General features: G+C 42.7%; 2 protein-coding genes across 24 annotated transcripts in view; one reads left to right on the plus strand and one right to left on the minus strand.

Moving 5' to 3' along the window:
* The window catches only part of Ccdc148 (coiled-coil domain containing 148), a 261051-nt gene extending 255171 nt beyond the window's left edge, over nucleotides 1-5880 (minus strand). For 4 of the 8 annotated variants that reach the window (XM_040745389.1, XM_040745390.1, XM_040745388.1 and 1 more), the window contains exon 1: nucleotides 5642-5880. The gene's annotated coding sequence lies outside the window, so the exon portion shown is untranslated. The remainder of the gene's footprint in view (nucleotides 1-5641) is intronic. The other 4 variants (XM_040745397.1, XM_040745394.1, XM_040745396.1 and 1 more) reach the window with 1 other exon arrangement.
* A 398-nt stretch (nucleotides 5881-6278) lies between these two features.
* Pkp4 (plakophilin 4) overlaps nucleotides 6279-22533 on the plus strand; it is a 204532-nt gene continuing 188277 nt past the window's right edge. For 11 of the 16 annotated variants that reach the window (XM_013112624.3, XM_013112626.3, XM_013112631.3 and 8 more), the window contains exon 1: nucleotides 6280-6421. The gene's annotated coding sequence lies outside the window, so the exon portion shown is untranslated. Of the gene's footprint in view, nucleotides 6422-7187; nucleotides 7315-22533 lie in introns of those variants that run through there. The other 5 variants (XM_013112630.3, XM_040745384.1, XM_021226564.2 and 2 more) reach the window with 3 other exon arrangements.

Consider the following 22533-nt stretch of genomic DNA (forward strand, 5'->3'; position numbering starts at 1 on the left):
TCTGCTGCTGGCTCTGTTGATCTGTGCCTCCCACCATTGCTCACAGAACCAGAGCTTAGAGCAAAGGCTGTGTTCAAGTGACCTATTTAAAAACAAAAACAAAAAATTGGAGCCAGGCGTGGAGGCTCCAGAGGCAGAGATCTCTGTGAGTTCAAAGCCAGTCTGGTCTACAAATCTAGTTCCAGGAGAGCCAGGGCTTCTTACAGAGAAACTCTGTCTTGAAAAAAAAAAAACAAGGGACTGGAGAGATGTCTCAGATGTTAAGAGCATTGGCTGTTCTTCCAGAGGTCCTGGGTTCAATTCCCAGCAACCACATGGTGGTTCACAACCATTTGTAATGAGATCTGGTGCCCTCTTCTGGCATGGAGGCAGACATGCAGCCAGACCACTGTATACATAATGAATAAATAAAAATCTTTAAAAAGAAAAAAAAACAAAAAATTATTTTATTTTTATTTATGCGTGTGTGTCAGAGGCAATGTGCATTTGAGTTCTGATGCTTGAAGGGACTAACGGAGTTACTGTTTATAGTTAGCTGTTAGACACAGTGCTGGGTACCCAATTCAGGTCCTCTGTTAGACCAATAAATGCTCTTAACCACTGAGCTAGCTCTCCAGCCCCTAGGTGATATTTTGAGGTAACAAACTGAGTCTCCTTCAATAAATAGCAGCTGAGGTAACAAGAGGACCAAGGCAGACAACATGCTGTGTAAGTGCCACGTTGCCAGAAGACTCTGGCTGATGCCATTACAGTCACTGGTAAACAGCCAGTGGCTGGGCTACATCCTATCAGCCCCACATCAGGTTGTTGGGGGGGCACAGAGGATCATGAGTCATGTGGGCTTGTCTCCTTCAAAGGCTGTGGGGACAGGTCTGGAACACCTGATCATCAGACATAACAACTACTGTCTGTTAGACATACCAAATGTTTGATGATGTTCTGACTTTGTGAAATTATTAAATTCTAATGATCTTATCTCGTGTTGAGAGACAGCACAACTTTGGAGCTTCATTGGAAGGCGAAAATTAAGTGACTCTTACTTAAACATCTTTGAGTTGTGTTCCAATGGCTTGCTCTATTTCCCTAATAAGCAGGGTTCTACAGCCTGAGTTTTGAAGAAGGGACAGGAATGCACTTCATCTCATGCATGTTTCCAAGGCCTTGCTGTCTTTGAGGACTACAGAGGAGAAATCTCTACTCTGCATAGATTCTCATTTTCCACACTGACTATTTACATTTTTTTTCTAGTTACCTCCCAACACTACTGATTCCTATTTGTCATAGTTGGAAATCAGCTTCCTGTAAGGACAATAATGACTGATGAACGTAGGCTTCTCTTACTGTGGGGCATACTTCAGGGGCCCCAGGCGCTCCAAGGGATAGTCTTGGACGTGCTAGGACACATATCCTCTTGGGGAAAATGTTCACTCAGAAACAACTACACCAGGGGGTAAAATGTCAAGTGCCACAATAATATACTAAGGCAGAAGTCAGCCTGAGGACTGGGGGTCGGGGACCGGGCTAGGAAGCCCAGTTGGGTCTTTAGGGTAATGAAGGATTTGCATACTTCAGATGATGTAGCTGAAGGTGAGGCACAGCAGATCCTGAAACCACCTGAGCTATTTTCCAGCCCTAGCCATTGTCCCCAGGCTCAGCACTGCAGTTCTTTTCCTCATTCGCCACCTGCCTACTTGTTTAAACATTCAATAATAAAAGCTACGGGGGCTGGTGTATTTTCCGAGTTTTTGTTTCCACTGCTCCTACCTACTGTAGAGATATCAGAGGCATCTTCTAGTCTGTCCTTCCCATGGTGCTTTTCAAAAGGACAATTTTCAGGAATTATCATGAGCTAATATGACAATATGGCCTTCGTAAGGTTTGGGTTCATTTTCTGCACTGGTACTGGGAATCTCCTTGGGGTTCTGCTCTTTGCTTTTCTGACCCTGAGGTGAAGTCAGCCAGCCTCTTGATTCTTTTTAAATTTTGTCCACCATCAGCCAAAACAGCGGCCCTCTTCTTTCTACCCCTGCTACCCAGCAGCCAGACCTTTAACATACAGCTCCTCTCTGCCTAAGCAGTCCATTTGCATTTCTAAGGCTCCTCATGCTGCCTGACAAAGGTTCCTTCCTCTAGGAGAGCCTGGAATTGGGGGGTTCTTAGGTTTTTATTCTATTGCTGTTCTAAAATTCGTGACAAAAGTAGCTCAGGGGAAAGGGGGTTACTCTGGCTCACAGTTTCAGGTTGTAGCCCCAGTCCAGGGAAGTCACTGCATGCAGCAGGTGCTGCAGACAGCTGATGTGACATGCAGCCAGGAGCAGAGGATACAGGATGCTTGTCTCCCCTTTTCATTTAGTGCAGAGCCCAGCTGACACGTGGTACAGATTACATCCAGGTAGACAGATCTTCCCACATCCTTACAGAAGCTGACTTCCAACTACTGCACGTATGTTTTTCTGGGATTCCTGAGTGTGGGAAGGAGTGGGTCTCTGATTCTTGTGCCTTCTCTTGGGCTCTTTTCCTTCTGTTGGTTTGTCTTGCCCAACTACAATGTGATAAATTTTGTTTTATCTCATTATTTTTTATTTTGTTATAGTTTGAAAAATGAATGAATGGAAACCTAGCCACTAGGGTAAAGATAACAGCTGAACTGTCATACCTCCTGGGAGCAGGAAAATCAGTTTTCTCCAATGGAGTAACACTGGGTATACCAACCACTCCAGGGTAAATCTCATGCCCAGGAGTAGCTGGTCAACATATAATAGACTCTAAAGTATTTTTGTGTGCTTTTATTTAGTTACAGTTTAATAGAACTTCTGTTTTTTGTTTGGGGGTGTTTAATTTTCTTGGTTTGGGAGGGTTTTGTTGTTATATTGACTTCTCAAGAAAGAAATTAAAGTTGGGTGAGCAGGGAGGGAGAGAGGATCTGGAAGGACTTGGGGGAGGGGAAGAATATAATCAAAATATATTTAAATTTAAAATTGTTTTAAATAAAAAGTATTTTGGCTGGGTGGTGGTGGTGCACATCTGTAATCCCAGCACTTGGGAGGCAGAGGCAGGAGAATCTCTGTGAATTTGAGGCCAGCCTAGTCTACTGAGTGAGTTCCAGGACAGCCAGAGCTGTTACAAAGAGAAATGTTGTCTCAAAAAAAAAAAACCAAAACAAACAAAAAAATTCTTAAAAAAGAATTAAGCCCTATAATCAGCATGTCAGGGATAGTTATGATTTATTCCTTATTGATGATGTATCATTGGTCAGTCTAGCTCTCATTGCCTTATGTTTCTCATTTGAAATGTGGTAAGACTCTGAATATGAAAGTCTTCTAGATAATAAATTTATTCACATAAAAAATAAAAACTTAAAAAATATGTTTATATATAAAACAGGCCCCCCCTTCCCAGATGACTACAAATCCTGCCAAATTTTAAGCAAACTTGTGTTTGTTTGTTTTGAGCCAGGATCTTATGTAGTCAAGGCTGGCCTGAAACTTGCTATGGACACAAGGATGAGTATTAGCTTCTAATCCTACCACCTCCAGCACCCATGTATTGTACTTATAGGCATGTACCCCACTCCTGGTCCAAAAGACATTGTTATATGTGAGAACTTAGCAAAATGACTTGTGATTTTGCAGAGACAGAACCATCTTCAGAACTACTTCAAGAGTCAAAGCATCTGGGAAGAAAAAGTAGAGGTCTCCCATTGGTTCTGTTTCTTGGTGAAAGGAAAGGCCAGCAGAGAGGGAGGGAGGATAAGCAACACAGTTCCATAAAAGGCCAGATATTGGGAGGCTAAGGGAGAAGTTTGGGAGGAGAGGGTATAAAAGGTAATCTGAGAAAGTATAACTGGCAGAGAAATATCCTGTTCACAAGAGTACTGTGTGTTTAGTTGCACCACTGGAGTATGAGATGGTTATCACAATCCTGGAATGTAGGAGCCAGGCAGGTTCTGAGTAGCATCAACTCTTAGTGGAACAAAGTGTTTTCTTAATTTAACCATCATTGCTTAGCAATAAAAGTTCAAAACATTTCTCCACTAAATATAACAAGAAAAAGATAATGTTGAATGACAACTGATTTAGGGAGTCCATTACTCCTGTTGGGTTTCAGCAACATTTTAATGACTGACAATGGAAATGACATGTAAATTGCACACATAAAAACAATATGAAAATACTTGACAGATATATGTTTTGAGAAAAATACAAAAGAAAATGATCATTAGAAGCAAAATTGGTTCTGCTTTTCTTCTTTTGACAAAGAAAAAAGTGAGACACCCAGTTTTGCATTTGACTAGGCATATCTTCCATTCATTCTGTATTATTTAAATTAAAAAGTAAATTATTGGTATCTTGACTATATATTTAAAATGTCTTATATTTATCAACCTTCGAATTTTGCCTTTTTCTATTCTCCTATGAAGAAACACACATTAAGAAAACAACAAAACCAAGAAAAACTCAAAAGCTGCTAATTTTCCGAATGATAAGCCATGAGATACCTTCAACCTTACTGTCCTCTGCCTCCACCCTAATTCTAATATATTTAAGTGATATGTTCACATGCTTACGCATTTTGTTCCACACATTTGTCCCTGCGTAGGACAGTCAATTAAATTCGAGTTTACAATAAGTACTAAGAAGATATTTTTTTCCCAAGCAAGGTGCCATATTAACATTTCTTAGGACATATTTTATACCACAAAACCAACAGCAAAACATACTATCCAATTAAAATTCAGACTGAAAGTTAGATACATATCGCTTGCACACACAGTAATCTGCTTCTCAATAAAATATTTGTAATTTCAAAATTCCTATTATTTCCCCATACAATATAACAAGAAAAAACTAATATATGGTCCCTTATTTTGAGGGAAAGTAGCATAAACATGATTTTTAAACTAAAAAGGATATTATGAAAAATAACAAAGTCACCAAAAGATGGAAGATGAATATATCAGTGCCTACACGTTAGAGTGATCTTTTTAAAAAAATACGTTTAAAAGTAGTATCATGTCTAAAAGTTCCAGATTAATGGGTAGTATCTAATTATGAACATCACTCATCAAAAATAATTAGTACAAGCAAACTAGCACAAAATGATTTAAGTGTAAGTAGAGCACTCATTACTAAAGGGTAAAGATTTTGGGTGAGTACTGATTCCATGTCCCAATTCATCATTTCTTTATCAAATTTAGAAATAATCTGGAAAATAGAAAGTAAAAAAAATTAATCATTTGTAATCTATTTCTCCTTTTCTCTTGCAAAATCATCAGGATTGAATCTGGCACTGCTCCAGCCCGTGAAATACTGGAAAGAACCTGCACCTGCCAGGCTCAGTGCAGAAAACACACAGAACAAGAGGGATGGGAGAGATCAGTGACTTGGTGCTTTGGGAAGCAGAGAACTAATTCATTCTGTTGTGGGTTGATTTTGGGGGGGGGCACAATCCCATCCAGTTTCTTTACCAAAATACCTTGCATAAGAAATCCTGTTTCCCTTGGGGGGCGGGGGTTATAGCCTTGAAGACCCCAAAATCCGATGAAATATCCTGTTCAGGGAAGGGGGAGTGGTTGGAAGAGTGCAAGTGACCCTGTGACGTCAGGAAGAAGCAGAGGTTTGAGGAATGGAGAGGAACTCACCGGGCTGCACAGATGTCAAAGGTCAAAGGGCACAGCCTTGCAGGCTCCCCAGATGCAGGACAAAAATGAAACGCCCACTCCTGAACTCTCTCAATGTAAAGCAGGAGTCCAGGGGCTCGGTTGTTTCTGCCTTTGACGCCAGGGACAAGTCCTACCATGCACAGTCCTGGCAACAGTCAAAAGCAAGGCCCGCCCGATTCCAGAGCCCTAGCTCGGGAATCCCCTAGCACCCCTTCCCCCCCCGCTCCCTCCCGCGCCGGAGGCCACAGACACCTTCATCTTCGCTCCCCACCTTCTCCTGGCCCTCTCGCTCTTAACAGCATCGGTCTCCATGGCGACCTGAAACCGCAGCTCCCATTGGCTCGTTCAATATGAGGGCCGGGCCAATGGGGAGGGCCGGCCCTCTCCTTCCGCCCAATGGGGCGGGCGCGCAGCTTGCCCGGGGACGACGGCGTGCTGACGTTCCCGGGTGCCGGGACTGGCCGGGCGGGCTGGCGGCGGGGCGGCGGCCTCCGAGCAGTCTGAGTGGCTCCGGGGCTGAGTGCGCGTGGACGCTGGCCGCGGCGGCGGCACTATGGGCACGGGGTAGAGGCGAGCTGCCGCCGCCACCGGGGTGGTGGGAGAGCCTCTTCGGGGGAGGGGGCGGGTGGGGAGGGAGGGACGGGCAGCGGCGCGGTGGCCGCACTTCGGGCCAGTTTGCCCCGGTGCCGCAGCGGCGACCCCTTCGGCGCGGATGTCCCTGGTTCCTGGAGCGACGATGACCTCCCCCTGAGCTGGAAAGTAAGTGCGCGGCGCTGGCGGGAGGGCGGGCGCGGGGCTCCCGGGGCGCGAGCTGCCCTGAGCGCGCCGAGCCGGGACCTGGCGACGGCCGGGCGCCCCCCGCGGCTCGCTGGCCCGGGTCGTTCCGTCCCCGCCGCGTGCTCCGCCATCCCGCCTGCCTCTCCCCCTCCTTCCCCGCCCCGGGCGGCGCACAACTTTGCCCCGCACGGCTCGGTGCGGCCGCTTCTCCTCCGGCACCGCGCCACCGCTTCCCGAACTTGAGCCCCGCGGCTCCCGCGCGCAGTCGCTCCGGGAGCCGGCCGTCTGTAGGTCCGTCCCTCGTTCCTCAGAAGCAACCGCTTACCGCTGCCTCCCACGCCCGCCCCCACGTATCGCCCTGGCTCTTGGAGCCGTACTGGTGCTCGTGGCGACCGCCCGGCGGGTCCAGGGCTCCCAGCTCGCGGCAGCAAACCGCACGCTCCTCCCTCGCGGGCGCCCCAGCTCCAAGGCTACGGGCCGCCCTCCCGCACCGCCCTGCCTCCTCGCGCTGCCAGGAGTTGGAGCGGGGCCGCTGCACCCATCGGAGGATCGGGGGGTCCCTGTCCCCCCCTACTCCTTAGGAAACGAGGGGACCGGCGGCGGGGCCGGGATTTAGCGGTGTGGTGGCTGAGTGCGACACCCCGCGAGCGCAGGCAGCGGAGGCGCCGCGGTTGCTCCGGGCGTCGTGATAGGCAGGTGTGTGTGTGTGTGTCCAACGGGCGACGCGCGCTGCCAGCTCGTAGGCTGGCGACAGATTGTGCTGGAATGCAAGGAATGCACCAGGGACAGAGTCCGCACGGGCCGCGGCCGCACTAGCGCCTTCTCGGCCCTGCTTTCCCCGCGCAGCCAGAGGTCACGGAGCATCTTCAGAGCTGGTGAGCCTCCTTCACTCTCCTGCCTCCGCTTCTCTCCTTGTGGCAGGGGGCGGCGGAGAAGGGAGCGCGGTAGTTTCTTGGGGCTCAGCTATGGTTCTGGGTTTTTGCTGCATTGGTCTCCAGGACCGTGAATTTGGGTGTCAGTGTAGCCAAGGTTATTGATCGTTGCACAAGGTTCTTGGCAAGTTTGCTTTTCCAAGGTTTGGATAGCGCATTTTTTTTTTTAACTAGGATTTTCTGAATACCCGCAGAGACAGGGCCGCATGTTCTTGAGTGACGAGCTTGCAGCCAACATATTTTAGCTGTATCAGAAAATGCGTTTTAGTGCTCCAGGTCCGGGCTGTACTGCGAGAAATCTTGAATACATCACTGCTGTCATAAGGATCGGAGTATTTTCCCTCGTCATACTGGGCTGTGTTTAGGCCTTGTATAATACATAATGAATAGAAACAGAGCAGCAGTGTTTGGCCAGCGATGGGACAGATAGAACTGTCTGGTACAGTGAAATTCGGGGCGTGTAAGTTACCACTGCAAGTAACTCGGGGACATCACAGCCATGTATATTTCAAGATGTAATTTATTAGTGGAAGGGGTCATTTTTCTCTTTGTCACCGAGTTTCACTGAACAAAAAGCAGACTCCTACAACTTTTAAAGATTGGCATATATGTATAAAATTAATAATAGCTAGTATACATTGTTTTGGTCAGTCAACACAGAAAGGCAAAATTTTGACATGTGTTTTCCCATAACCGAGGTTAAGGCTTTGTTTTTGAGAAAGTAGAATTCATCCCTTTTTAGATGGAGTGTATTGCATGGAAGTATCTTCATTTCTGACACCTGAGAAACAGCTGTGGAAAATGGCAATGTGAAAGCAAGAACAATGTCTGAAGGAAGTGTTTCTGGCTGTTTCTAAGCATGTCCTGTGGACTTTCATTCCACACTGTTTGCTTTGAGGGTTGCAGGCACCAACCTGCATTTGGTTATTTTTGTATCGGATTCAGTAAAATAGAAGTCAGTTGTCCAACCAATCTCCTGTCTTCCAACCCCTATTTTGCATGCACCAAGGGCATTGAAAAGTCTGCAGGCATTTTAGTTACCCAAGCTAGATGAAATGAAAGGTTGTGTCTTCTAGTTGCTACATTGTTTTTCAGGTATGTCTGTAATCAGTGAACCTTCTAATTTAGAGGTTTAATTCGCCTACAGTAACAATGTGGAGGATTTTGGGAAGTGTTTGTAAATGCCTACAGGAAACTTTTATTATGTAACAATACATTATAACAGTTTAACTCTTGTTTAATTGGGCTTCAAGATTAGAAAGTTAAAGCAGAAGGTGGAGACCCCAAGCCCTGCTTTTGCTCCCCAAAATGTAAAAGGGAATTTAGTTTCTCCGATGCATCAGAAGTGGAACATTTTGTTCAAGTATAGGAGTGTGATTGAGCAGTTAAGTTTCACCTGCTTCAGATAAACGCAGGCTTTCAATTGGAAATACATCCTGTTTGTTAGGAAGGCTTAAAGAGAGGGGACACATAGTCTATAATGATTGGAAATATCAAACTGTTTTGGTCAAAGTCTCTACCTCCTATTATATAAGGAGAAGGTGCTGCATTTGGCATGTAATTGCCATACGGAAGACTCAAATGGGAGGGATGTTTTCTCAGAGGGAGGTAGAGTAAGTAGCAGGGAAATGATGGCAAGCCTGAAAGAAGGAAGCAGCTGCTATTGAGCCAGAGAGAAAGTCATACCCATTGTTGCTGCGTTTACAGGCTGCATAAACCAAAGATAATCTTGTGAATGGATCTGACATAATATAAACTTAAAGAACCCACTACCAATTTTCATCTAATAAAAACCTGAGTATTTAGATGAAGTCTGCATTAAATCATGGCTGCAATAATTTTTCTTTTCTGTACAAATTGGCAAAATAAATTTTAAAATTTAAACTAAGTTGATTTTTTAAAATTTATTTAATTTTATTTTATTCGTGTTTTGCCTATATGTATGTCTGTGGAAGGGTGTTGGATCCTGGAGTGACCATTGTGAACTGCCTTGTGGGTGATGAGAATTGAACCCTGGTCCTCTGGAAGAGCAGTCAGTGTTCTTACCACTGAGCCATATGTCCAGCCCTTAAGTTGATCTTAAAACATCTAGTTGTTTTCATCTTTTAAACAACACGTCTATCCCATCCCCCACACTCCCCTACCCCCATTAGTTATATAGAGATCTATTGAAATAGATTTTCCTAGCTGGCATTCGCCAGCCACCAGGCAAATTGTGACCCGAACCTCACTGCTTTCTAAGGAAGACATTTTGAGAATGGTCTGCATTCTAATGTTTTTAATTTACTTTGAGAAATCCTTGCTTAAATCTAAAGTGGAAAACAACTTTTCTTTTTTAGTTGAGGAAAAATAGAGTTTGCTGTAGGGTTGTTCTAGAACATAAACATCCATGGAGTTGTATGTCACTTTGGAACGTTGCCTTCAGCTTTCAGGGATGATTCCTTCTTCCATATGGAAAATCAGCTGTAGTACCTTTCTGCACGGAAGGTGAAGATGGCTCTGAAGCAGAACACCAGGGGACAAGATGTGTTTGGAGAATTAAGTAACTGTTTCATAGCCAAACTTGAACCACAGATAGTTGTACACGAGAAGGTAAAACTGTGAGGCACATGGATATCAAACTTCATGTAGGTTCCAGGAGTGATGCGCTAGTCATCAGGTGGCCATCAGCTGGTCATCTTTATGCCAGGAGTGAGAATCCGAGTAAGGGGATCAGGCCTGCAGATGCCAAGACCTACAGCTTTGTGTGTGATGGTCTCACAGCTCTGAAGTGCTTCTCACATTGCCACTTAATAATTCAGTGGAATTACTGACTCTTTAGGGGCTATGTCACAGTGACTAAATTGGGTGTGTAACAAGAAAGAACTCCTCAGTTAAACCTAGAAGTGCTTCACATATGCGTTGGTTAAGTTGCTTTTCTTGTTTTCCTTCTGTAGCTTAGATTTCCCTTTTACCCAATATACTAATAAATGTTGATCACATTGCTGATCATTCTATTATTCATAGCCTTGATAACATAGTTTATTATGTGACTCATAATGATTCATGACTGATGATAAATTGTCCATAGAAGCTGGTTTGTAAGGTTTTAATGATATAAAATATGTAAAATATGGACTTCTCAGAACCCCTAGTTGTATCATATGAAGCATTTTTCATGCGCTGAAAAGTGCCTGGTTGGGTAGAGGATGTTGTACAGATAGCCCTCGCAGAGCTCAGTGCTGTCAATGGAGTATGTAGAAGGAAAGCAGAGGAGCCAGTAATTCTTTCTGTGACAGCCACAATGTGAATGATTTCTACTGTTAGTAGCGTTTCTGTTGCAGCAACAAAACACCATGACCAGAAAACAAGTTGGGGAGGAAAGGGTTGATTTGACTTTTACTTCCATATTGCTATTCATGATCGAAGGAAGTCAGGACAGGAACTCAAATAGGGCAGGAGCCTGGAGGTAGGAGCTGATGCAGAGCCCATGGCTTGCTACCCCTGGCATGCTCAGCCTCCTTTCTTTTAGAACCCTTGATTACCAGCTCAGGAGTGGCACCATCCACAAAGGGCAGCCCTGCCTCACCATCAATCACTAACTAGTTAAGAAAATATCTTAAGGGCAGATATTATGGAGGCGTGTTCTCAATTGAGGATCCCTCCTTTCAGGTGATTCTATTGTATGTCAAGTTGACACAGAACTAGCCAGCACAGTTAACTTCTGTATTACATATGAGTTCAATGGTTGCTAATATCCTAAATAGGGACCCTGTTTCCCTAATCTGGGTTCCTAGTGACTATGTGCTACCAACACCATCACAATTGTCTGGTTGATGGAGGGAAAGCCCTTTTAAGGGACTAAGGCCATTTACCTAGAGTGGATGTAGTGTCTAGTGTCTGGATAGAATTTAAAGTTGTGATATTTTGTCATAAAATGCTGTTGTGTAAAATGTGGTTGTAGTTGAATTGGGGCTATCCAAGTACATTGAGGGTTTTTGGGTCCTGGTCTTGGAACTTGGAATTCAATTTTTCATAGAAATTCAACAGTACACCTAACAAACTTTGAAATACTAGCTGGATGGAACCTGGCCATCTGACCAATTATGTGCTCTTTCTTATATTCCAAACTGGAGAGATATAAATTAGGAGGCAGAATGGCATTAAACTTTATCACCTTGACAAACTCCTTAACATTTGAGAGCCACTTTCCTCCTTGAATACCAATGATCCAATCTTCAAGTTTCCTAAGTTTGCATACAGATCATCTTGTTTCCCTTCATATCTCAAATCTTTACAATAGGCAAACGGGTTCCATTTGGGGAAATTTTTGTTTTTGTTTTTCTGTGTTGGGGGGTCTTACACTGATGCCTAGGCTGGCCTGGAACTCACTGTATAGTTCAGGCTGATCTCAAGTTTAGGGCAGTCCTCCTGTCTTCAGAGTAATTAGATCACAGCCACCCACCAGCTCTGTCTGGCTCCTCACTCTTGTAACAGGGTCTCACTATGTTCTTGAACTCACTATGTACATCATAATGGCCTTGAACTCACAGACATCTGCTTGCCTCTGCCTCCCAAGAGCTGAGATTAAAGGCATGACCACTATGCCCAGCCTGCTTGACACTTTTGAAATTAGAATTTCCTTCATGTTAATGACAAATTGTGTGTGTGTGTAGGGGTGTAGGGATACAGAATTGTGCCATGGCACATGTGTGGAGGTCAGGGGGCATCTTGAAGGAATCATTTTTCATGTTCTACTATGTAAGTTGGGGCATTGAATGTAGTCAGCTGGCAGGTGGCTTGACTTGCTAGGCCATCTCCCTTTTTTGCTCACCCGAGTTTTGGTAGGTTTTCTTTCTTGTTTGTTTTCATTTGATTTTTGTTTTCCAATAGAATTGAGGAGGGAGGATAAATCATAAATGTTTCTAAGGTCTCACCCACAACCCACAGTTAGTTCAAGGTTAACTGTAGTAATTGACAGTGAGTGATGCTCTTGAAAGTACCGCCAAGTGATGTGCCATCATTAACAGCCACAGGTCATTCAGTTCTGGCACTACAGTTAATCTTTTGGTCATCTGTCAAGTGGAGTGCTCTAAGTACCCACATCCTGGTGATTGTGAGGATTGAGTATGTTAATACATGTGAAGTCTCTACAAGGCCTGGCTCAGGACATAAATGCATGGCATTGCTTTTCTTCTTATGGTGTTGCTTTCCAAGACCTTGTGTAGCATCTACTGTGTGTCGACCAAATGACTGACTGGCTTTCAGTGCTGTAGCCAAGTGACTCTGGACATAAAGTAGATTGGGGCAAAAGTAGACGAGTAAAAAAATTTGAAAGATAGGCCATGCAAATCAACAAACAGTGGTTTGTAAAGATATCAAGAGACCCGACTTCTGGTTGTGGCTCTGCCAACAGGCAAGTATGCCCCTTGAGCCAGTCACTATGGCCCGGGCACTAGTTTTCTTATTTATGAAAAGTAGGGCCGGGCGTTGGTGGCGCACGCCTTTAATCCCAGCACTTGGGAGGCAAAGGCAGGCGGATCTCTGTGAGTTCAAGGCCAGCCTGGTCTACAGCGCCGATTCCAGGACAGCCTCCAAAACAATACAGAGAAACCCTGTCTCGAAAAACCAAAAAAAAAAAAAAAAAAAAAAAAAAAAGAAAAAAGTAGGGAGTTGGACTGTGGTCTCTTGAGTACTTCTGCTACTTATTTGCACAGCTCTTAGAGCATTAAGCATTTTCTTTCTGTTACATTGTTTTCCTCAGCAAGAAGGTGCTGTCTTCTTAAGAATTTATTTTATTATAGTTTATCCTTTGGGATAATATTCAAGTTGTGTACCTGAAATTCTCAGCTCCTGGTGACATGGGTGTTCAGAGTACATGAATCTAGGATTGCATGTGTTATGTTGTGTTGTATAGAATGAATGAGGCTATGGAGGCTCAGCAAGGCGGCAGCCAGCAGGAGCTAGCAGCGAGCTCTTAGGATGCTGCACTCTGTCTGTCACTGCCTTACCCTTGAGGACTCACTTGTTAACCACCAGTCCTGCATGAACATTGGAGCTTCAAGACTGAATTTTCCAGACATGTAAGAGAAGCTTAGAGGAACAAAGGGTAGTAGCTAGAGTGAACTAATCTTGCTGGCATGAGGAAGTCCCTCTTATTATTTGTTAGAAATTTTCAACAGTCAGGACACACAATTGTTCCTCTGAAAAGATATTTTCTATGAATATTTCATGATCATAAGGTCTTACTGTTCCATATTTTATACAATGTGGACTCCTTAAACTCAACTCTTAACCCTTGCAGTATATCCTGCTTAGCAACACTCAGAAATTAAGGTGAATTTCAACTGGCTGGCCTTACTTAGTCTTATGTTCTTCAGTAAGAAGAAAAACTTTAATGGAGAGAGCTTATCCCATGTCCTGCTCCTTTCTCAAAAAGGTGTGGTGGGTTGGGGGTGGGGGCTAAAGAACTGAGATATATATGCTTAAAAGCCCTGAAGTTGGCCATTTATTTCCCATAATGTGTTATTTTCAAAGGGCAAAATGAATAATGAAGTAATATATGCACTACTAAATGAATTCTTAGTGTCATAACCGAAGTAAACATTTGGACAAGCCATTTGGTTGGTGTCTATACCTTTACAGAAAACATAATACGCCTATATGGAAGTTAAGAATAATTATATTGTAATGAAGAGAACCTTGTTTTCTGACTCTTGTACCCTTGACCATGCAGGAAGCAAAGGTGAGGTAAAGGTAACTTTTTAACTCTGAGCACAGCCAGACAGCTAAGTAAGGAGACTGCAAACAATTGATGGTTCAGATATGTGTTGGAGCCCTACCATCTCTGAGATATTGTTACTGCAATTTGGATAACTCATATTCAAAAAGGTACTTCTCACTGAAAGTGATTTGTTTTATTTTGACCAACACCCAATAGTTGTCTGCTGTGTGAGATTCTGCTGGGCCTTGGGAATGGCAACAGAAGGGAGTGTCATGGGCTGTGTGGAATCTGCCTTTAGGAATTCTTCACAAGTTTTATGGCCTGGTTAGGGAGGATAATACACTTGAAGCAAACCTAGAAGTCCTGATTTATAAACAGACAGGTAAAATTGTTTATCAGTGTTAAGGATGAACTGTGAAGTGACTAGAATTAGCTTTTACTTCTGATGGATTACATGTTTATTACTTGATAAATTATCCAAATCTAGAGGGTCAGATGTGTTGGCCACTGTCATTGACTTTATTTTTAGTTAGAGTTAAAACCAAAAGGCACTCCCTTCCAGCAGTAAGATAGTGACATCAGAGCAGGCTGCCATCATGAATCTGATTACATCTCTTGAAACAACTTACTTAATAGCTCTGTAAAATAATTAACCAAAATGAAAATGCCGTAATTGTGACAGTAATTGATGACTCATGACTTGCCATTTAGTAAGTTCTTGTTTTCTGAAAAAATACCCCAATTTAGTGGGTTTTTTTGTTTTCTTTTATCTTGTTTGCAATTTATAAATCTTTGTAAGTCTGAACTTGCTATTAATAATAGACTTTTCCACTGCTACAAATAAAAGAATGATTTAAAATCTCCCAAGATGTGTGCTAGAATAAAGAGTCCCATGGAACCCTACCTTGACTCTTAGACTCAAGCACTGATGAAAAATTTCTAGTTATTGTCATCAACTGAATAAGCAGCAAGAGACCATTTTAATACAGCAGTAAGGAACCAGAAACTTCACCTGAACTTTATAAGGACAGCTATTAACTTGAGACTGATGAAAAATAACTTTGCTGCTAAATGTCCAGATCAGTTGTTTGTAGATAAAATTTTGTCAATCTGAAATCTGTTGCACATTGTCAAGAATCAGTTTACCAAAATATTCTTCATAATTTAAAAAATAATTTTCAATATATTAATTAAAACTGTAAATCACTTATTGCAGCATCCAGTGGTATATGTCAGTTTGTGGGCAAATGGTTCTTTCCCCCTAAACTATTTAGCAGCAAAGGTTTAAGTCTTTCTGTGACTAATCTTGAACCCTACAGGATAAAGAATGAAGGAATGCATTATGAAACATTACTTACTTACACTTTTCAACAATCCCTTCTTTTTCATGTTGCTTTGGTAAACTGGTCTGAGACCTGTGTTTATGGTGCATGATGCTTCAGTGAAACCCTTAATTTTTTTTCCTTTTTCAAAAATTTCTTTTCTAGCCATTTACTAGATAAAGAATTCATTTGTCAAATTCCCTGGTTTCAGAATTAGAAAGATTCAAACAGATTGATTCATCTTCATGTAACCCTAATTGTTTGGATTATAACTACAAGATATAGTACTCTTTCTGAAACTATCAGTAGGCAGCTGCCAGGTGCCAGGATCAGCTTGGTCGGGTTTTGCAAATTTGATACTGAGCAAACTTGATAGCTTGTCTCTTGTGACTTAGTATAGATTGTGTATCTTAAGTGAAATGCTCTGGACTTTATATGTGCTTTTGTCTATAATCCTTTATCTGCACACACAAAAGGTATTACAGATTGAGCATTCCTTATCTAGAGATCGGAAATTAAATCTTCCAAACTGAGTCCTTTGAGTATGATGTTAGCACCCAAATGTTCTAAATTAGAAAGCTAGAGAGATGAGAACTCGCTGTTCTTGTAGAGACTTGTGTTCATTTCCTAGCACGCATATTGGCTGGGTCACAACCACTTGTAACTCCAGTCCAGGGGATCCATCTCCCACTTCTAGACTACAAAAGCACCTGTACACATTCAGCACACATACATGCACTCAGGCACACACATACAGTCAAAAGGAATAGATGTTTTCTTTTCTTTTTTTTTTCTTTTTTTTTTTTTTTTTGGTTTTTCGAGACCCTGTCCTGGAACTTGCTTGGTAGACCAGGCTGGTCTCGAACTCACAGGATCCTCCTTCCTCTGCCTCCCGAGTGCTGGGATTAAAGGCATGCGCCACCAACGCCCGGCTTTTTTTTTCTTAAAGATTTATTTATTATGAATACAACATCCTGCCTCCATGTATATCTGCATGCCAGAAGAGGGAACCGGATCTTATTACGGATGGTTGTGAGCCACCATGTGGTTGCTGGGAATTGAACTAAAGACCTCTGGAAGAGCAATCAGTGCTCTTAACCTCTGAGCCATCTCTCCAGCCCGGAATAGATGTTTTTTAGAAGGGAAAATGTTATTAAATCCTAAGAGCATCATTGGCACTGAAATTATGCAAATCAAGTGAGAATCTACAAATCTTGTTTTGACCTTGTGAGGTAGAGTCAGTCTCTCTCTCTCTCTCTCTCTCTCTCTCTCTCTCTCTCTCTCTCTCTCTCTCTCTCTCTCTCTCTCTCTCTCTGAGGCAGGGTTTCTCTGTGTAGCCCTGGCTGTCCTGTACTCACTCTGTAGATCAGGCTGGCCTAGAACTCAGAGATCCTCCTGCTTCTCACTCGTGAGTGCTGGGATTAAAGACATACACGACCACCACCACTGTTTGGCATCTCTTCCCTAAATTACTGTTGTTTCAAGGTCTTGATGCATATCCCAGGTCCATCTCTAACTATATATTCTTCTGCTTTCCCTCTGTAATGCTGGTAACAGTCACACGTCACCACCCAGCTCAAGTATACTTTTCATTAAATTGGAAAAAAAATTGTGGGGGGAGGGGTGGGTCAGAGGGCACCCTCAGGTTTTGATTGGTCCTCATCTTCTACCTTGTTTGGGAGGAGGTCTCTCTGTCATCTTCTTAGCTGAGCTTGCCATGCCTATGAGCTTCTGGGAATTGTGCTGTGCCCACTTCCTGTCTTCCCGGAGGCACACCATGATTACAAGAAACTCCTGCTGAAGCATGCTTTTCGGTTGTTTTTTTTTTTTTTTTTTTTTGGTTCTGGGCATTCAAACTCACTGAACCATCTTCCCAACCCTCAATTGAAATTTCAATTGTGAGATGATTGTGAGTTTACATGTATTTGTGAGAAATAATACAGAAAAATCTGATATAGCCTTTACCCAGGTTCCCCCAGTGCCTAGCATTGGCAAACTGTAGTCACGTACTGACATGGACCCAGTCAAGACACAGAATATCCCCGTCTCTCACAATACCCTCTTGCAGGTGTACCCTGCATCTGTGCCACCTCCTTAATCCCTGGCAGCTTTCACTTCTATCACGTTTGTCATGTAAAGATTGTTATTATGGGGCTGCAGAGTGGTTAAGAACACTGGCTGGTATTCCAGAGATCCTGAGTTCAATTCCCGGCAACCACATGGTGGCTCACACCATCTACAATTCAATCTGGTGCCCTCTGCAGGTATGTGGGCAGAGCACTGTATGTAATAAATAAATAAATCTTTAAAAAAAAGATTATTATTATGGGGCTGGAGAGTGGTTAAGAACACTGGCTGGTATTCCAAAGCACCTGGGGCACAGTTCCCATTATTCACATACAACTGTCACTCCAAGATCTGACACCCTCACACAGACATACATGCAGGCAAAACACCAGTGCACATGAACTAAAAAGTTAAAATAAAGAATGTTATTATAAGTCCAGTGAAATTGGCATTTAATTTTGGATTATTTTCCCACTTTTAATTCTTTGGAGTTCATTCAGATTGCTTCATTCAGCAATATTCTATGTCAACCTGGATTAGACCCTCAGAATCTATTTAAAAGGAGCTCAGCCTTCTCTGTGAGCTCCAGGCCACGCAGAGACCCTGTCTCAAAAGCAGTGGGGCAAGCGTCTGTAGGATGACACTGGAGGTTGCCCTCTGGGCTCCACACACTTACAAATGTGCACACCCACATACACACAAAAACATGTACACACATATTTACATACATACATACATACATACATACATACATACATACATACAGAGAGAGAGAGAGAGAGAGAGAGAGAGAGAGAGAGAGAGAGAAACATTTTCATGCACCAGGCTAGTAGACCTGACCATTGTGGATGTAAATTGAAGATGGTACCCTCATGTGTATTTGGAATGACCTGGGATGTCAAGCTTTTAAAGCTGGGTGGGACTCTTCCCTTTTCCTGGAACATTTCCTAAAGTATTGTTTCTGTTGCCTACCCCCTCCTATTATTGTTTTGCATGGTTATTGTGTACACTTTCTAGTAGAGAAAATTGCTGAAGTCATTTCTGGCCTAAATAAAGTCGTCGTGGTTGTTATGTTAATCTGATTAATTTTTCTTAATGTCTTTTCTACCTTGATGTCTAACATGTTTATTTCATAATTTAAAGTAACATTACACATATTACTTAGCTGGTTTTATTCTTTGTTCTGTGTTGCTTCTGTTCATTTAAAATGTTTAAAATGTTTAAAAGGTCTGAAAAGACATACATTGACTCCATAAGCAATCCTAATTTAAATACAATTAGTTATAGCTATACAATATGTTCCTTTAATGTTCTGCTTTTTAAAAAAAGGTTCCTTTTTCTACATTTGTTCAATGTAATCTTTTTTCCTCCCCTTTCAATGATCCTGCCAACATGAACCCTTACCTGGTCCTTCCTGGTACCCTGCTCCAGATGTAAGGCTTTCTTCTGTACTTGTCAATACCATGTGCCAGCTCTGTTATGAACGTCTGTCACATGGTGTTGTCCTTGTTTTCTTTACTGTTTCGCTGGGTCAGGGCTGTGCCACAGGCATCATTGTAATTCTCTTATCCAGCAATATTCCTGACACTTAGTAAGTCCCAGATGCTTGCTGTGAATGAGTGAATAATTAAAGACTTTGTTTACACCCTCAGAGACTGCTCTTTCCTCTGGCTCCAGTATCTCTTCATTGATGATCCCAAAGGATCATATGCAGACTTCTAGAATGCCATTTAAGACCCTTCATTGTCAATCTAATCTTGTTGTTTGAGACAGGGTCTCTGTATGTAGCCCCGGCTGTCCTGGAACTCACTATGTAGACCAGGCTAGCCTCAAACTCACAGAGATCCACTCCCCCCTGCTTCCCTAGTGCTGGGAATAAAGTTGTGCGCCGCCACCACGCCTGGCTCAAACTCTGATCTTGAGCCTTCCTTTCTACTTACTGTTTCGCGTCTCTCTCAAGTGTACACAAATCCTCAATCCTTCAAGATCTTGTTCCAGACCCACCTCTTCTGTCTGGCCTAGGGACAGAACTCGTCGTCAGGCTTGGGCAAGCACCACTGTTTACAGAGCCATCTCCTTAGCAATTTGTTTTCTTGTTCACGGCTTTCCTCCCATGATAATTTTATTGTTATACTGGACTTTGGTTTCTATTGGTTTGCTCTTCTCTTGGCTGTTTCCTTCATATAGAGTGGGTTAGGAGAAGACTTGGTTCTTGCCTGTCACATTTTCCATTCCAAGTGACACATTTTGTGTTGAGGTGACTGGAGAAATAGTGTTGTCTGGAGGGCAAGGTTAGCACCTAATTGAGATGAACTCAAACATGCCCTCACCTTTATCCTTGGATTTGCTAAGTACTCATTACATGCCAGCTTTGGTGTATGATGAGGGGTTTTAAAGACCCCACAACAGATAGTTACAACATAAGCAGGGTTTGCTTCTCCAAGTTACCTTTTGTTTTTATACTGTACTATCTCATATCAAAGAATTAAAGCTATAAACCATACAACAAACACATTTATTGAAATTTTAATTTTTAACAAAGGAAAATATGAGTGTTTTTGAAGCTACCAACTTGTGTTGTTCCATATGGTGCACTGGCCTTATGCGTTATTTAAAATGAAAATGTGGTCCTGTATTCATACCAGCCAGATTGGAAGCCTTACACAGGCACACGTTGCAGATAGTTCTATTGGAAGTGGCATACAGAGGAACTGGGACCATTTACAAGTAAATTATAAAAGTATAGATGCTTGTTAGACTAAGCGAGGTAGCATACATAGCCTTGTAGTTTCAGGACACAGTATCACAGACACTAATTCTGGAGGTCCTAAAGGACTTAGAAGCTCTCTTCCATGACTCAGGGACCATGATGAAAGACAGCAAAAGATGCTCCTTTCTGTCACCTGTCTGAAAAATCAACAAGAATTCTAGAAGTTCCTGTGCCTGGAACTTGGGGGCAGAGGCCAAATCCACAGATTCTTATTCTAAATCAAGTAGTGATTGAGGAGTGGATCATAGATGTACAAGAATGTGTGATGTTAGACTTGTTTTCATTGATATCAAGCTTTTCAATATAATTTAGTGTTTTATCTGCATGTATGTCTGTGTAAGGATGTCAAATCGCTTGGAACTGCAGTTACAGACAGTTGTGAGGTGCCATGTGGGTGCTGGGAATTGAACCTGAGTCCTTTGGAAGAGCAGTCAGTGCTCTTAAGCACCGAGTCAAATCTCCAGCCTCCAAATTCAAGCTTTTCATGCATTTTATTTTTTAGATTGAGCAATAACCATTGGTTTTTACAGCCCATTGCTAGGTGTGCAGCTGTGAACATGGCCTGTCTCTTTGTCATTGTTGTTACAATGACTTGAAAATGGTAAGAGCAAGAGAGCTTTGGGCCCTTCAGAACATGTATGTTTTTTTAATTTTGTGTGTGAGTGTTTTGCCTGCACATATGTATTACACCATGTACATGCCTAATACCCATGAAGGTCAGAAGAGAGCATTGGATCTCCTAGAACTGGAGTTACAGATGCTTGTGAGCTACCATGTGGGTGCTGGGAATAGAACCTGCATCCTCTGCAAGATCAGGGACTCTTGCTTAACCTGAGGACCCTCTCCAGCCCTCTTCCACCACAGTCATCACTAAGTACTGTGTAGCAGGCCTTGAGTTTTCCAGTTCCGTGCTTCCCATCCCAGTACAGGCCTCTGTGCTGAGACCTGTAGCGACAGAAATGGCAGCGTCTTTGCCTTCAAGGAGCGTTGGTTAAAAATTACATGAGATTCTGAGAACAAAAGGAGGAGGAAATTATTGTCCTGACTCTAATTTGCAGCTTTACTTTTGAAATCAAGATGAAAACACTACTCAGCACACATGGAAGCCGTTATCTACAGAACAAGATACCCCACACAGTTCACTTAGTATGCGGAGGGAGGGCCACCCTGCTTCACAACCACAGGGAAAGCAGAACTTCATTTCCTCTTGACTTTTCCCTTTAATCCTGACCTTCCAAGAAACACAAATATCTGGTTTTAAAATTTCCATAAACTAGATTCATAGCAAAAGATATGCAGAATACAGGATGAGTTGCCTCAAATACTTGGGATTTTAAAATTTAAGCTTCTAACATAGAAAATGTGACAGTAGTTTCTGCCATAGCCTATGATCTTATTTTTTTACTGTTGCAAAAAGTGAGGTGATGGCCTTTCCCACAGGAAGGTGCAGGTTGAGAGTGCCCAGGTCCCTCCCTATCTCAGTTGGATTATAAAGGGATTGATAGAATCAGCCTAAAGAAAATGACCTGTTATGCCTGTTTAGGTCCGTTTTACCTTCCACCCTTGTGTTTAGCTGCTTGAAGCTTTCGGGAGCAGGAAAAGAGCCGAGGAAGAGTGTGTTTGCAGTCCACCCCAGGAGCATCTCATAAGGGATTTTTAAAATGTTGGCTACCTGTAGAATGAGACTGAATAATGTAGGCAAGTTTAATTTTTCAATAATCAGAAAGTGTTTCATGCCTTTGTTAAGTTTAATCGTGTATCTAAAATAGGAATTACTTTGCAGTGACTAGTTCTTCTCTTCTTTAAAATAATACGTCTTTCAATACGTGACAGTTAATGGAGGAAAGACATTGTCCTGGTTCTGTAGTTGTGAATAAGAACACTCACATAGCACTCATTGGTGTTTAAGTTGGATGCTATTGCTGTGTCAAATCTAGCCGAGGAGGCGAGCAGCCTCACTTAGAGCGTGTCTCCTCTCGTGTTCACCAGCATGCTTCTGCAGTGGTGTTGCACACTTTGAAATACAGCACATAACTTCATGTCAGCACTTGAAGGCTTTTTTTTTTTTAACAACGGAGCAGAATGTTAGACATTTCAATGTGAATAGCTCTCATGATCCAGAAAATGCGAGCAGACAATTTAATTGTTCTTGACTGTAAAAATTAAATCTGATCCTAACTTTAATCCAGGGAATCTATTCATGTAGGGTTTTCCCCTGATCTTAAGCAAAAACTGAATTTGCATGCCTAAGCATCCACACTGATGTAACATTCAGAAAGAATTCACGTGATTGGTGACCC

The sequence above is a fragment of the Mesocricetus auratus genome, unplaced genomic scaffold (genome assembly GCF_017639785.1).
Source record: "Mesocricetus auratus isolate SY011 unplaced genomic scaffold, BCM_Maur_2.0 Super-Scaffold_100004, whole genome shotgun sequence".
In the NCBI taxonomy this organism is placed as follows: Eukaryota; Metazoa; Chordata; class Mammalia; order Rodentia; family Cricetidae; genus Mesocricetus; species Mesocricetus auratus.